The sequence below is a fragment of the Cygnus atratus genome, chromosome 2 (genome assembly GCF_013377495.2).
Source record: "Cygnus atratus isolate AKBS03 ecotype Queensland, Australia chromosome 2, CAtr_DNAZoo_HiC_assembly, whole genome shotgun sequence".
Lineage (NCBI taxonomy): Eukaryota > Metazoa > Chordata > Aves > Anseriformes > Anatidae > Cygnus > Cygnus atratus.
The window spans coordinates 133,614,423-133,631,584 of NC_066363.1; the positions used below are offsets into that span (position 1 = coordinate 133,614,423).

Sequence of the window (17,162 nt, forward strand, 5' to 3'; positions counted from 1 at the left end):
TGTTACATTAATAAACTTTATCCACCTGCTCTCCCCTTATAAGTGTGTCATGGGCTTTGTCTACCTTATACAATGCTGCTGGGTTATTTATCTGTTTATACACACAGTTTACACACATCCTGACACCAAACCATGCAACTGCAATTTTCAACCTTAAGTTTAGCTTGCAGAGTCCTGTCCATAGAAAGATAACCATGTTTGTGGTTCACTCCTATTTTACATATCTAAAAAATACCCTAAGCTTTCCAGAGAAGTACCTCAAGATGGAACAACTTGTTGTCATGTTTAACTTTACTATGCAGTGAACATGAATTATAGGTGAACATTGGCACAGTGCAAGTAAAGGATCAAACCAGCACTAAAGATAGGGGAAATTTTCAGGTTACAAGCTTGGATATTTCTAATTTAAACAGGTTTACATATCCAGAGACAGACACTATCTCAAAAATGTTTGTAAGCTCTGCACAATGGGGAGATACAATACAGACAGGATTAAGATGTAGCCTAACCTCTGTCACCTTCACACTATCTCTATATACAGGAACCCTTCAGAATAAGAACAGAATTATATTTAATAGATAGGATGATGCTCTTATTTTCCATGAAACTGAACTATTACAATCTGTACCTACATCCAATTTTGCATTCTCCTGACTTCTTACACTTTCCACCTTCAAGGATGAACTTATGAACTTTAAGTTTCTATTATTTTGTGTCATCACACCATTTAGCTTATGTGTCATTCTTTTGCAGGAAGTCTACTTTTCCCTCCATTACTGGAGGATGGCGCTGAAAGGCCAGCTCGGGGTTGAAGGCTGGCAAGAGTAATATATGTGGAAATGTGACCATGGAAGTAACAAATTAGTCTGATGAAGAGTGAGTTGATTTCAAGGTAATTTACAGAGTTCCTTTGAACTTACATACTTACAAAATACTTTGAACTTGTATACTTACAAAGAATATATTTAAGGATGGGGTTACTTTGAGACTCATCAAGCCATTGAAGAAAAGACAAGGGGAAGAATGTCAAAATATGATACTAAAACAAACGATCACCTGGGGAAGAAAAATAATTCTGAGCAGCATATCACTGCTCCCAAAACTGATGCTACCTTCTTGTCACCTTCTCAGCGTTAATTTGGTATGCAGACACACAGTGGGGCTTTCTGCAAAGTTCTCTTCTGTGTGTTAAGGGCACAAAAATTTCCTTGGTAGGCTTGAGAGACCATTCATCACCATTCAAAAACATCCTCACTGTGGCAAACTGAAGGAGACGGGTATGGGGTTACAATTTGCCAGATTTACCAGAAGCTGAAGTTTTAGATACCTGAATTAGAAAAAGAAAAAAGGGCTTGGGGAGCACTGCTCATGGAAGAAAGGAAGAGGAGTGTACAAACTGGAATTAAGTACAGTACCACTGCAGACACAGAGGAAAAGAAAAGAGAGGTGGCTCAGAAACAGCAGGAGCCTATTCCCTTCTAAAAATACAGGACACCCAATAATCACTCCCTAATGTTGAATAAAGGAAGTAGACCACCTGGCTCTTCCCTTACGATTTAAAATAGCAAATAGAAGACACAGTCTGACTGGAAAGTCAGAGGACAGTCTGAAAACAAGTTCCTTTTTCTGAAAATTTAGACTAATTGGCCTCCAAGGCTAATAACTGGTGAATGCTTGAAAGCAAGCTCAGATACTACTAAAAGCTATTAGTGTTCTGTAATATTGTGGATCATGAAACAAGACAATAGACAACAAATCTGGTTTCTGTGTCATTCCTCAGATTCCCCGAGTTTTCACTAATGGATTTTGAAGGACCTTGGCTCATTATGCCAGATGACTGAAATATGTGTCTAGGACTCCATTGTACACTGTCCAAATGCTGGGAACTAGGAAGGAGAAACTTAACTTTAAAATTAAGTCCAAAATATAGAGGTGGGGAAAATATAAGAAAGGAAAAGAATGAGGCAGCCACAGCAGGAGAACAAATTAAAACAATTTTCTCACAGCCTTGTAATTTTGAGGCAACCTATTTAAGAAATTATGGCCAGAAGACTTTCTCCCTCCCTCACTAATGAAATTAAATGTCTTTCTGCCTTAACACACTTCAAAAATGACAGCACAGTGCCAGCAAGTCATCTATCATTCTGAGGAACTCGTTTGTCCTGGAAAAAGGAACTAGTGAAGTACATCCATCTAACACGTAACCTTTGGGATGCCAACAGAGACACTTTGCATGGACTCCAAAATCAGTGATATCTCACATTTCTTTATACAATATAGGAAGATAAAATACCACTATTTCAAGTGAAGCTTCTGGGCATGGCTTCCTTGTTCAGCAGCAATCTGACTGATCTGATCTGAGAATTCCCCCTACATAATTTCATCTTCTTTTTTTTCATAAGTATAAGGGAAAAAATAAAAGTAAACAAAGCTCACAGGTGAGGAAATGAGAAATGCTAGGAGTTTGTAGAGGAACTGCCAATTTTGCAGGAATCTGTGGAACCCATAAGTACTTAGAACATGAGCTGTATTAACTTCCAGATTTAGAATGTCATTGACTATATGCCTAAGGTTTTTTGATAGTTTGTGTGTCTCCTGCCAGGATGAGATCTTTTCATCTTTGTTTGTATCTGCTACTAACGCTATGCTATACCAATCATTTAGCTACAGAATAGATATCACTTTGTCATTCATCTGTATGTTTTCTCCTTTAAAGGAGAAAGTATGGGTTAATTTAAAATGTATGAAATACAGTGGTGGACTTCAGTCATTCAGATCTTTGCTAGTTTGGGAAGAAAGAGTACTCTTAAGAACACCATGTTGACACCAGACGGTTACAGAAACAAAGATAATCCATATATCATAATTAAAGATTAAGAAGTGAGACTATTATGAAGAGTATCTGAGAGCTGTGTGATTTCTAAGATGGAATTTATCAATGAATCATTAGTGTTACTTAATGACTGCACAGTATAAGCTACAGTACATTTATGTTCTATAAACCTGAAACCTTAGTAAATCAAACAGGCTCAGACAGCACAGATCAAAACAATTTCATGAATACCTTCAGTAGTGCAGATGCATATCATTATTATTCATGTATTTGTGTTCCTTTCTCAGATCTTATCATAAAAACAAAATTCCTGTAGGTACTGAGTAGAACTCTGAGATTTCTTAACTTCAAACTATTCTGAGTTTTGTTTTTTAAGGTACTTCTACTAAAAACAGTTTAAGTGAAATTATTTAAAATGTCTGAGTAATTTAGGAGATTTATATTTTCAAAAAACATATATTTAGGAATCTAACTTTTACTGATCACCACAGGATTTAGCAGTTTAGGCGTTGATATCACCTTGAAAAGAACTTGAAAGTTTTCACTATTATATAGATAAATAAGCTAAGTTCAGAATTAGTAACTGTATAGCCAGTTTAGTTCTCCATGCAGGCCAATTAATCATACACCCTGCTAATCTGCAATTTCCAAACAAAGTTAATATCTATCTGCTTTAGAGTTTGCATATCAGCTTGTTACTGCTACTGTGATGCCACTTGAAACTGCCCTGGTGTTTATAAAGTACTTCTGAAACCGATTCAATATGCTTAGAATCTAAAGAATAATATATCAATGATTTTTTTTTCCATCCATGCTTGCCTCATAGCAACAATGTATTGTTGCAAGTTTTTAATGGCTAATGGTATATTTTAGTTGCAGGCCTAACTTCTGCAGCCAGTACTGACTTTTCAGTGGCAACTTGATAGACAGATAGCCAGAGATAGACAGAAGTAAGCACTTGCACAGAGCAGTATAGGGAATTTTCTGCTGTTTTTCCTACCTCTTATCTCTGATTCCACCAATTCCTTATTGATGATTACTCTTTTTAACACCAATGTGAATTTACAGAACACAGATAATTGTGTACACAGTATATATTGTGTACAGTATCTATCTGGTGAGAAAAATCCTTAGTTACATTCTTCCCCCCAAAAGCATATAAGAACAAACAGACTAGGAGAATCCAACCTAGTCTATCAGAAGAGACTAACAAATGTGAATACAAATTATGATAGATAACATAATAGCTTAATGGACATGATCAGTTTTCTACCTATGGTTTAATTTGAGATAACTAATATTTAGCAACTAAAACTGAGCTTGCACATTCAGAATACATTAATCTGGAATGCTTTGAAGCTCACAAATAAATCCACTTCTTGGAAATTGTAGAGCAGGGCAGGAAAGAAATTAAAGAAGGAATTACCTTCAAACCAAGCAACTATCTCGTTTCACATTTCACACATGCCAAAGAAAAGACAAAATACCAACTTACAATATTTAGTTCTCAGATAACCTAACTCTTCCTCACCTTGAAAGATGATTATTTATTTTCTTCTGAATTATTGTGACAAACACCCAGAAATTAATTCAGGTGTTATATTGGCATGGTCTCAGACATTAGTATCTGTAATCTTTAATATGGATTAGAGAGCTTGCAATAAGGTCTTAAAAATAGAAAAAGTCTATGGGATGTCTAGATTGAAGACCACACTGTAGTAAATACTTAGATGTAGTCTTGGAAGCAGTAGAGTTGAGCTCATAGTGGACCAGTGTTGTGGTTCACCACAACTGCTCTCTCACTCCCCCTCCTCAAAAGGAAAAGGGAAAGAAAATAGGGTGAAAAGGGCTCAAGGGGCAGAGAAAATAGGATAAAAAGGGCTCAAAGGCTGAGATAAGGACAGGGAGATCACTCAACAATTAATGTCACGGGCAGAACAGACAGCATAGGGAGATTAAAGAAATTTATTACCTATTACTAACAAGCTAGAGAAGTGAGAAACAAAACAAACTAAAACCACCTCCCCCCCCCCCATCCATCCTCTTCTACCCCTCCTCCCTATGAGTGTATGAGTGGCAAAGGGGAGCAGGGAATGCAGGCTGCGGTCAATCCCTAACACTTTGTCTCTGCTGCTCCTTCATGGTCACTCTCTGTCCCTGCTCTATGTAGGGTCCCTCCCACGGGATGCCGTCCTTCCCGAATTGAATCTGCAGTGGCTGCCCACAGGCAGCAGCTCTTCAAGAACTGCTCCAATATGGGTCCTTACCATTGGGTCCATCCGTCAGGAGCAAACTGCTCCAGCACAGGTCCCCCATGGGCGGCAGCTCCCCCCAGACCCCCTGCTCCTGCGTGGGCTCCTCTCCACGGGCTGCAGCTCTGGCCCGGGGCCTGCTCCTGTGGGGGCTCTCCATGGGCCACAGCCTCCTCCAGGCCACATCCACCTGCTCCACCGGGGGCTCCTCCATGGGCTGCAGCATGGAGATCTGCTCCATGTGGGACCCATGGGCTGCAGGAGGACAGCCTGTTCCACCAACGGCCTCTCCACAGGCCGCAGGAGAACTTCTGCTGCATGCCTGGAGCACCTCCTGCCCTCCTTCTGCACTGACCTTGGGGTCTGAAGGGCTGCTTCTCACTCCTCACTCTCCCAGCTGCTGTTGCCCAGCAGTTTTTTTGTTTGTTTGTTTGTTTTTTCCCTTTCTTAATTCGCAGAGGCACAAACAACGTCACAGTGGCTCATCTCTGGGCAGCGGCGGGTCCCTTTGGAGCTGGCTGGAACTAGCCCTTATCTAACATGGGGCAGCTTCTGGATTCTTCTCACAGAGGCCATCCCTGCAGTCCCCCTGCTACCAGAACCTTGCCTCATAAACTGAATACAGCCGGTGAAAAGAACACATTCAGCCTCATTTAGTTGGCAACTGGCAACTACCGGCCTGTCAGTCTCATGTCAGTGCCTGGTAAAATTATGGAGAAAGTTATCTTTGAAGTTATTTAAGCGCACCTGGGGGACAATGTAGTCATTGGTCCCAGCCAACTTGGGTTCATGAGGGGTAGGTCCTGTTTGACTAACTTGATTTCGTTTATGATAAGATCACCCATTTAGTCGATTGAGGGAAACCAGCTATGATCTTTTTGGATTTCAGTAAAGCTTTTGACACTGTTTCTGATAGGATCATACTGGACAAAATGTCCAGCATACAGATAGACAAAAACATCACACGATGGATGAATAATTGGCTGATGGGTAGGGCTCAAAGGTCTGTGGTAAATGGGGCCGCATCAGGCTAGCAGCTAGTCACCAGTGGGGTCCCCCAAGGCTCCATTTTAGGGCCAGTTCTCTTCAATGTTTTTATAAATGATTTGGATGTAGGACTAGAAGGTGTTTTGAGCAAATTTACTGATGATACTAAACTTGGAGGAGTTGTTGACTTTGCTGAGGGTGGAAAGGCCTTGCAGAAAGATCTGGACAGACTGGAGAGCTGGGCAGTCACCAACCACATGAAGTTTAACAAGAGCAACTGCAAGATTCTGCATCTGGGACTGGGCAACCCTGGCTATATATACAGACTGGGCGACAAGATGTTGGACGGCAGCCCCGCAGAGAGGGATCTGGGGGTTTTGGTTGACAGCAAGTTGAATATGAGCCAACAGTGTGCCCTGGCAGCCAGGAGGGCCAGCCATATCCTGGGGTGCATCAAGCACGGCATCGCTAGTCACTTGAGGATAGTGACTGTCCCGCTCTACTCTGCGCTGGTCCGGCCTCATCTCAAGTACCTTGTGCAGTTCTGGGCACCACTGTACAGAAAGGACATGAAACTATTGGAGAATGTCCAGAGAAGGGCTACAAAGATGTTGAAGGGCCTAGACGGGAAGACGTACAAGGAGCAGCTGAGGTCACTAGGTCTGTTCAGCCTGAAAAAAAGGAGGCTGAGGGGAGACTTCATCGCAGTCTACAGCTTCTTCATGAGGGGGAGTGGAAGGGCAGGCGCTGATCTGTTCTCTTTAGTGACCAGTGATAGGACCTGAGGGAGTGGTGTCAAGCTGTGACAGGAGAAGTTCAGGTTGGACATCAGGAAGAGGTTCTTCACTGAGAGGGTTGTTGCACACTGGCACAGGCTCCCCAGGGATGTAGTCACTGCACCAAGCCTGTCTGAATTTCAGAAGCATTTGGACTGTGCACTTAGTCACATGGTCTGAATTTTTGGGTAGACCTGTGTGGTGCCAGGAGTTGGACTTGATGATCCTTATGGGTCCCTTCCAACTCAGGATATTCTAGATTCTATGATTCTAGTTCAGTGTTGCTACAGTTGGTTCATTAAAAAATATTTGAGGCATCTCCACAGCTTTAGCATGTATATCCTTATAGATTTTTTCCTGTGTCCCTGCTACAAAATGGGTGGGAAACTGAACATTCATATTATATAAGTCTCAGTGTGAAACCATATTTGCCAGTACATGTTCATGTATATCTCCTCCTACAGGCAGTCAGGAGAGAGGGGTCAGAGCCTGGAATTGCCCCATGCAAGTATATGGTGACTGAGATCATTTTAAAAGCTCACACTTGCAGCGAGGAGTAATTCCACTTCAGGTCAAGACTGCATAAGATCTGCCTGGTTAGTGACCTGAACCAAAAATACGGCATAATTAAAAAGGCAAAATATATTCAAAAATGATTGCTGTTTTCCCAATATTTATGATTCTATTTTAGTTTAAATGTGCTAAATTTTTTGCTTTACTGTCACACTTGAATATGGAAAAACCATGTACCTTGCGAGCAGCAGTAACGAAAGAGGTTCCCAATAAGTAGAAAAGGTAGAAATCACATGTACAGCTGTGCTTGAAAGACTCAGAAATATGCATGGAACAAGGGTCAGATATTACCCAGTTCCCAAGGCAGGAGTTACATTTTTCATTCACTACTACCAAGTGTCTGTACAGGGAGTGGGTTAGTGTTATACCAGATTACGATACGAATCTTCACCGTGGAAAGAAACTCTGTACCTTGATCATTCCCCAAAACATTATACATATTTATAGCTGACTGTAGAATGTGAAACTTATTAGTTTCTCAAGGAATATTTCTCCAGTCACTAATAGAAATCTCTGAAGAAGTCTGGCATGGACCCAGATCAGTGGAAAGACTACCACAAATAAAACTAACAGTTCTAGTAGATGTAAATACTCCTTCATACAGCTTATGTTAGGGAACACCATCCTTACATCATACTAGAATTTCTGTAGCTTCTTTGAAAATATGAAAAGCAATGCTAAGGATGCTGTGCTGAATAATCTGGCTGTGTAAGTCATGTATGCTTAAGAGTTTTGTCTGATACTTTAAAGGCCATGAAGATGATGAAGGGACTGGAGCAGCTCTCCTATGAGGGAAAGGTTGAGGGATCTGGAACTCTTCGGCCAGAGAAGAGGAGGCTCAGGGGGAATCTCATCAATGTATACAAATACTTGAAGGGACGATGCAATGAGCATGGAGCCAGGCTCTTTTCTGTGGTGTGTAGTTCCAGGACAAGAGGCAATGGGCACCAGATGGAACACAAGAGGTTCAATCTAAGCATCAGGAAGCACTTCTGTACTGTGTGGTTGAAAGAGCACTGGCACTGGTTGCCCAGAGAGGTTGTGGCGTCTTCCTCCTTGGAGATCATGATACACAGTCCTGGACAACCTGCCTTAATTGCCCCTGCTGGAGCAGGGAGGTTGGACCAGATGGCCTCCAGAGGTCCCATCAACTTCAACCATTCTGTGATTCTGTGATTCTAAACTGAAGCATCCTGAGAACTTGCAGAATCCTATTCATATTAGCTCAAACCTGTTCATACTGGTTCAGGGAAACGTCTCTGAGGGATGAGAGATCCAGGTAAGTAATTACTTTGTTGGTATTTTTATTGTGTTTTTTGTTTGTTTGTTTGTTTCCTTGTTTGTTTTCTGTCCCCCTCCCCCTGAGGTCTGTTGTAACAATTACTCTAAAATTTTTCCAGGCTCTTTCTCATATTGTCAAACAAAAGGATAGACTATTTTACTGTGTATGGTATTCCCACCTAAAGTAAATGTATATTTTAGGTCGCAGAGGGAAAGGTGTATAGGTACAAACAAGAATCTGTCCCAAGGCTGGCTAATTTAAGTTAGCAATTCTAACAAACCCCTCTCAAGTGACTTCATAGCAAAACTTTGGTTTGAAACGCAAGACTACTAACATTGGCTAAGCATATGCCCCTTGCAAATTATGGTTATAGTGATTGATTTTCTTAGATGCCCTCCTCATGGAGAAGAAGGGACTTCATTTGGAATTATAACTCACATGCTTGTACCCAATGTTATTCCAAGATCTCCAAAGCAGGAAGAGTAGTAGTTATCCAGGAGGAAAAAGATATCTACATTCTTGTTTTCCTGAACAACTTTATGGACCCTCTCTGCTCATAAGTCACAAGAACTACTACCATGAGGACAAAAAAAAAGGACTGATAGAGAATTGGGAAATATCAAGATGGGAATAACACTAATTATTAGTGTTTATGCAGTAGAAGACAAATAGATGTTACAGAGTCCTATTGTGCTACACTGAAGAAACTAAGAATGAGAGTCAATTCCTTCATCATAAATAAATATTGTCTAGTTTAATGTGAAATGAAGAAACAATTTATAGGAAGGAAAGACTTAAAGATCATGTGAAAAGAGGATGAAATGCAGCGTAAAAGAAACACTGACAGGTGTTATATGTACAATGAGTGTTGAGTAATTTAAGCTTTTAAACAAGATAAGAGAAAAATAATGAGGAATTCTTAGTTGTCATCCACAGTCACTTGGGAAAAAAAAAAAAGGGGGGGACAGTCTTGGAGATAATAACTTATCTAGCACATGTTGTAAGATTAAGGGAACAAGTCCTCGTGTTCAAAGATGAAAATAAGTTCTGGGAAGTTAATTCTCCACAACGCTCTCTTTTTACTTTATCTGTTCTACAGCACATTTTACTTATGAATCTCAAACTAAGGAAGCACTTGTGTGGAACTTTGCTACTTTTCCCCTGATAGCTAAGCACTCTGTTTTCTAGAATACTTTTTACAAGAATTGTGGTCTATTTCTTTGATAACCATCAAAAAGGTTTTATGGTACGGAGATTGCCCACAATATCCCATAATCTCCAGTCACTATAAGTCCCTTAAGTCATTTTATTTGTCCCTGTAAACCTTTTGCTTCTCCTTTCTTGCATCTTTCTCTCTCTGTGAATCTTCTGAAAGGTTACTTACATGTTCACACCTGGAATATCCTCGATCTTTGCTGAGTTTAGATTGCTTTCTCTCTTTTACTGATTCTTGTCATTTTTAACTGTGGGGGTTTATTCAAATGCCTGGATCCCAGAACAGCATGGGACAGGTCAGGTGACTGGCATATATCAAAGAAAAAAATGATGAGGCTGGAGTCAGAACAATCCTGGTTGAGCCACAGGCCCATTATGTGTTCCTGGGAAAATTAGCTGGATTTCTTGGTAGCAAAGAGAAGAACGAGTGATGCTTCCAGACTTTCCTCAGCCCAGCATTGCAAGAATCCAGACAGGGTTTGGAACATATAAAATGCTATCTAAATGCAACTGTCATTTATGGTTGTCTCAAGGAAGGCAAGTGTTAAAAATGACTCTCATCACAGTCCAGAAGATTACCCAAAGTTGAGGGATAAACCCCACTTTGTGATTGCCTTAATATTAGGATATTTGATCTCTATAGCTTTGCACTAACTCACCTACAAGCTAATTTTTTTAGTCTAATCCATCTGTGTATCGTTGGCATTATTTTAACTGTACTTATCACAGTATTTCATTTCAGAGTTGTTTCTTCCATTTCATTATTTCTAAAAGTAAGCAAGGAACTGAACACCAACCAAGGAAACATAGCTTGCTGCATAGCTCCTACAGATTTGTTTTTCTTGTTTTAGATTCCACAAGAGTAGAGAAAAGCCCTCACACACATATGCTAACCAACCAAAGCAATGCATTTTGTGATTTCTTTATGAATGAATTCATAAAGACTGCCTAGCTACTTCCATCACCATCCTATACAAGCAACAAAGTCTCAAAGTGGTGGAAATGATCACAGACCTTTTAGGCTCCGAGAATATCATTGCAGCGAGTCACATACTTCAAAAGAGAGTCATTCGTATCAGTAAGATTTAACAGTAATTTAGGATTTTCCCTTAAAGTCTGTAATCATGCGCATCATCATCAACATCAGACAAATAGAAATTTTGTAGTACTATAAACTTAAGTTGAAAAATCATGGTTGTTTGACATCTTCAAGGGAACAGTTTTAAATCATATGCTGTAGTGTAATGTGCTGTAATATATATACATGTATTTTATGTATATAAGGAAGTCAGGCAAAAATGTCAGGAAGCCTTCGTCAGTGAACAAGGAGCTCCTTGACAAATTCAAATACGAAAAAGAAAGCCTACAGACAGTGGAAGCAAGGACAGATAGCTTGAGAGGAATACAGAGAAATCACCTGAGCAGCCAGGAATCAGGTTAGGAAAGTTAAAGCCCTGATAGAATTAAATCTGGCCAGGGACATCAAGGGCAACAAGAAACACTTCTATAGATATATCAGTGATAAAAGGAAGACTAAGGAAATTGTGGGCCCTCTCCAGAAGGAGACAGGAGTCCTAGTTACCTGGGATATGGAGCAGGCGGAGGTACTCAACTTTTTTGCCTCAGTCTTCACCAGCAAGTGCTCTAGCCACACTGCCCAATTCACAGAAGACAAAGGCAGGAACTAGGAGAATGAAGAACTACCCACCGTAGGAGAAGATCACGATCTAAGGAACCTGAAGGTGTGCAAGTCCACGGGACCTGATGAGATGCATCTGCAGATCTTGGGGGAACTGGTGGATGCAGTTGCTAAGCCGCTGCCCATCATGTTTGAGAAGTCATGGCAGTGAGGGGCAGTGGGGTGAAGTTCCTACTTCTGGGAAGAGGGGAAGCATAACCCCTCATAAGAGGGGAAAACAGGACGACCCAGAGAACTACAGGCCAGTCAGTCTCACCTCTGTGCCCAGCAAGATCATGAAGCAGATCCTCCTTGAAACTATGGAAAATAAGGACGTGATTTGTGACAGCCAACATGGCTTCACTAAGGATAGATCATGCCTGACAAAGTTGGTGGCCTTCAACAACAGGATTACAGCACTAGTGGATAGAGGAAGAGCAACTGATATCATCTACCTGGACTTGTGAAAAGCATTTGATGTTGTCCTGCATGACATCCTTGTCTTTAAATTGGAGAGACATGGATTTGACAGGTGGACGACTCAGTGGATAATGAATTGGCTGGATGATCGCGCTCAGAGTTGTGGTCAGAGTCTTGATGTCCAAGTGGAGATCAGCGATGAGTGGTATTCCTCAGGAGTTGGTATTGGGACTGATGCTCTTTAACATCTTTGTCAGCAACATGGACAATGGGATTGAGTGCACTCTCAGCATGTCAGCCAATGACACCAAGCTGTGTGATGCTATTGATAAGCTGGAGGGAAGGGACTCCATCCAGAGGGACCTTGTCAGGCTTGAAAGGTGGGCCTGTGCAAACCTCAAAAAGTTCAATAAGGCCAGGTGCAAGGTCCTGCAGCTGGGTCAGGGCAATTCCAAGCATAAATACAGGCTGGGTGGAGCATGGATTGAGAACAGCTCTGAGAAGGACTTGGGGTTCTTGGTTAATGAGAAGCTCAACATGATCCAGCAATGTGCGCTTACACCCCAGAAAGCCAATGCATCAAAAGAAGCATGGCCAGCAGGTCGAGGGAAGTGATTCTGTTGGACTGAGCCCAGAAAAGGACCACAAAGATGATCAGAGGGATGAAGCACCTCTCCTATGAAGAGAGGCTGAGAGATTTAGGGTTGTTCAGCCTGGAGAAGGCTCCAGGGAGACATTATAGCAGCCTTCCATTACCTAAAGGGGGCCTACAGGAAAGCTGGAGAGGGACTTTTTATTGGGCCATGTAATGATAGAACAAGGATACAACAAGTAATAGAACAAGGGTTAATGGATTTAAACTGAAATGGATTTTGAACTGAATGGATTTAGATTAGATATTAAGAAGAAATTCTTTACTCAGAGTGTGGTGAGGCACTGGCACAGGTTGCCCAGAAAAGCTGTGGATGCCCCATCCCTGGAAGAGTTTAAGGCCAAGTTGGATGGGGCTTTGAGCAACCCCCCATATTTGGAACTAAGAGATCTTAAAGGTCCCTTCCAAACCAAACCATTCTATGATTCTATGATTCTACGATTCTACGATTCTACGATTCTATGATTCTACGATTCTACAATTCTATGATTATGTGATTCTATGATATTGACAGTGCATTAAACAAAATATATTAATTAGCATGGTCCTTTTTTATATGTCCCAAGAGGTTGTTTCAAATTATCTTAATAAAAGTACTGAAACTTTGTTCTAAGACATTTACATAGGAAATACATAAATACATAATGTAACAACAGATGGTGTTGTGCTACTTTATAAAGGCTCGTGGGAAGATAGTCCATTGTAATAAAATCAAAAGGTCAAGCTGCAAAGTTCCTTTTGGGAAATGATTACTCAAACCATATCTGAAACTTGATATTTGAATCCATTAGATAAAATAACTCTACTATTATAGTTAATGAAGTTTTAAGTTTTTAACAGTGAAGTTAAACATCTATAGGAAATGTGACTTGGCCAAACTTTTTTTTTTTTTCTCAGTATCACATATTTAATTTTCTTCATTACCAAGTTTATTTTTATCATTTTATAAACATAAGAATAAATAATATTTTTAATCATAAAAGTATCCATTAAATGTCTATGCAAATATTTTCCATGGAGATATTTATGTATTGAATGTTCTCATATTATGGATTAAACTCAAACTGCATGAAAGCAAAAGAACAGAAATGCGATAACACATTGCACACGTTGTGGGTTTATACTTTATAGGTTTGTTGTTTTTTATTGTTGTTGGTTTTGTTGTTTGTTTTTTGATGACACCTTTACAAGCAAGATTGCATGTAAATTCATATGGTACTCCACTTAACCAGTGTTCGAAAGTCTGTGTCTTTAAAAAACGATTGGATACACTAAAGACAACAGCAAGGTTGCCTCCAGTGGAAACAGGAGGCATTCAATTGAACAGAGAGATCCCTTATTTTGTTGAAAATTACTCTTCCTTCCTTCCTTCCTTTCTATGTCTTTTCAGCAACTAGTGATGTCACTACCACTTGCAATGTAAGTTTTTATGACAGTATATGTGCTTCCTCTGGTCAGAGGACGAGTTCTTAAATATAAATTGACTATAAAAATGTTTTTAAATTAAAAATATTTTTTCCTGTCTTCTGTTTTTCAAAGTCAGCTATTTCAGATGTAAACTTTAAAGATTCTGTGCTTCCTGTCTGAATATCCATCCATATCATTCCACATTTTAGAAATGTTTTTTTTTATATATATTTTTGTTGTTGTTTGTTTGTTTTTTACATTCAGGTTAGTATAAGATTTGTGATATTCGTCAGTACTCTAATGACTCTTTGAAAAATCTAATCCCTGTTTTCCTGCAGAAACTTGTAGATAGAAGATAAACATTGGATTTTATAAGACACAGTATTATCTACAGGTAATATCAGGGTGTCCCTTCCCAGGGGAAAACAGGAAGAGGATGTAGTGCATAAAAGGTAATATTGTGGTTTCTGAAATGACTTTATTTGGTCCGAATTGGCAGAGTGGAAAAAACAAAACAAAACAAAACAAAACAAACACTAAACTGTGACACATCATTAAAAAAAAAAACAACTAAGCAAACAAACAAACAAAAAAGACTTGTTCCTTCTGCCAGGGAGCAGAAAGGAAGTGCAATCCCTAAAACCTATAATTTCTTAGGAACAATGCATCCAGTTGGGAGGAAGGAGGACAACTTTCTAATTCAGTCACTCACTTCCTGTTTTTCAATGAAGACAATTCATTCAACTGCATAGTAACTCTATCTGATCAGAAACTAAGAATGAAAAGGAAAAGGCAGCACAAATGTAAGCTTGTTTTATGTCTGTCCTAACCTGTCTCAGTTTCTGACTTACTCTCCAGTTTTGAAGATGTTGGTCCAGTAAAGAAATTTCCATGGGATATTGATCTGTAATGAATGCTCCCCCCTTCCACTTCCAACCTGCCAATAGAAAATGCCCATGGGAGAAGGTAAATCTGTTACACGGCGGGTAGAGATCAACCAGAGTCCAGCATATTTTTGCATACTCGCTTCTACGGATTCTCTTTGATAATTTATTCAAATAACACCTGTTGCATTTTCCTCTTGTACATACCGTTTGAATGGCACTATGCAGTGCCCTACAACTGAAGAGGTAATGAGAAGACTGGATAAATAGTTGTTTTGTTTTTTTTTACAAATCATCTTCAGCAGTGATCACATACCTTTCATAAATTCTGTTCCAGCATGGATTGTAATAGGTCATTATAGTAGCTTTTCTGGCTAGACTTCAAATCTCAAGTAGCAAGAAAATGTGAATTTAGTATGGGTGAGACATTATCATTGCTTCAAAATCACCGCAGAGTCTGTTACAATTGACTCCTGCTGTAGATGTTAAGGGAAGGAAAAAGAAAGAAAGAAGTGAAAGATGTCTTGCCTGCTTTGGTAAAGACCATATCAATTCTGAAGTAAAACATTCCCTTTCCACAAAACAATCTCTGTGTAGATCAATGACAGAATATGACCAACTCGGGCTAGCTGTATTAGCCTCCTACTTTCAAAAAGATAAAAAATCCTTATACTTCATTTGACAAGCAAGTCTATTTTGCTTGCTGTATGCTAACTTACCAGCTGTCTGTAATGCTTTTGCACGTAGCAGAAAGACTACATATAATTCAGTACATCTGCAATTCTCCTTTTTATGTCACCCTCTAAACTCTATTTTTGTTAAAGGGCAGGATTACAAAAATAGAAGGGGGGAAGGGGAAGTGGTAGATTGATGCAAGTAAGGGATGTGACAAGGTGATTCCTGCAGGCAGAAAGGGACATACAGTAATTGCTTCAAAGCAAACCACAGAATTCTCTTTTATTAGCTCCCCTATGGGCTACGGTCATGTGTATTGCAATTTAAAAATGTAACAGAACAATTTTAGCTTTGCTTAATTAGGACCTGATGCTGTGAATTCCTGAGTACCCTCAATAGCCAGAAGTTCCAATGGATGCTTAGTATCTGGCAGAAGTGTTTCTATCAACCAACATCAAGAGTAGTATTTATCTATATTTTCGTATATATTAAAAAATAAGCTCCTATGATAAAATAATTTCCTTTCATTTATCACAGGTAACATTTGTAAAAGCTCAGACATTGCAGAGTTTTTTTGTATAAATACATTATTTTTCTAGCTCAAGCATGCAGGTAGAATTGAAACAGCACAAAAGGACAGGGAAAATTACATTCACATGGTGGGTTATCTTCCTTTTTTTTTTTTTTTTTCCTGCAAGGCATGATCTTCTATACAGTTAAGAAGTATAATATGCAAAACAAGTAACCTAGTACATTTTAAGATTACATTTGTAGTTAATAAACATAGCAGGTTCTGTAGTGTCATAGCAATGCCATTGGCATGATTATCCTGTGAATGTTACATTTAAGTATCGCAAGTATCAAAACTTTATTTGATACTCATTTGCTCTGAGTTTAACACAAGTTATTTAAACTTGATGTACCATAAAGTAGTGGCAAAATCTGAGCTACGGTAACTCCATTGAGCAACTAAACACAAATTTTAAAAGTCTGTATACATTTTTTACAGGTCCAGCTGCAAATAAGGACAGCTTTTGATTTTATGAAAGCCAAGGTTTTTTACAACTGTTTATCCGTGCATGCATACATATGCTCAAGATAACGTTTTGCAAATTTTGGTCTTAGAAACAAGAAAATATCTTAATATATAGTGACTGAATTGTTAATTGATAAACAGAATATTTGATTTCTTACTTCCTATCAACAAAAAGGAACAAAGTTTTGCTATGGGAAAAAAAAAAAAAAGAAAAAAAAATAGAGAGAGAGAGAAAGAGGTCAGAGAAAATGGGGTTAGCAATCAAATGAAGTCCAGCAAATATTAAGCTCTCTCCCAGATTAAGTTATATCAGAACAGCAACTAAGGTACCAATACTCAAAAAAAAAAAAAAAAATCAAGCCTGGGACCCATGTATAATGAACAAACAAATACAGATTATGATTGTCCCAGTATAAAGTGGTTAGGATATATTACTCTAGTCCATCCTACCCCAAAAAAAGAACAGATATATAAAGAATTTCCAACTGAGAC

General features: G+C 39.3%; 1 protein-coding gene across 4 annotated transcripts in view; it reads right to left on the reverse strand.

Moving 5' to 3' along the window:
- The window catches only part of MMP16 (matrix metallopeptidase 16), a 195,976-nt gene that overhangs the window by 102,313 nt on the left and 76,501 nt on the right, over nt 1-17,162 (reverse strand). The window lies entirely within an intron of this gene.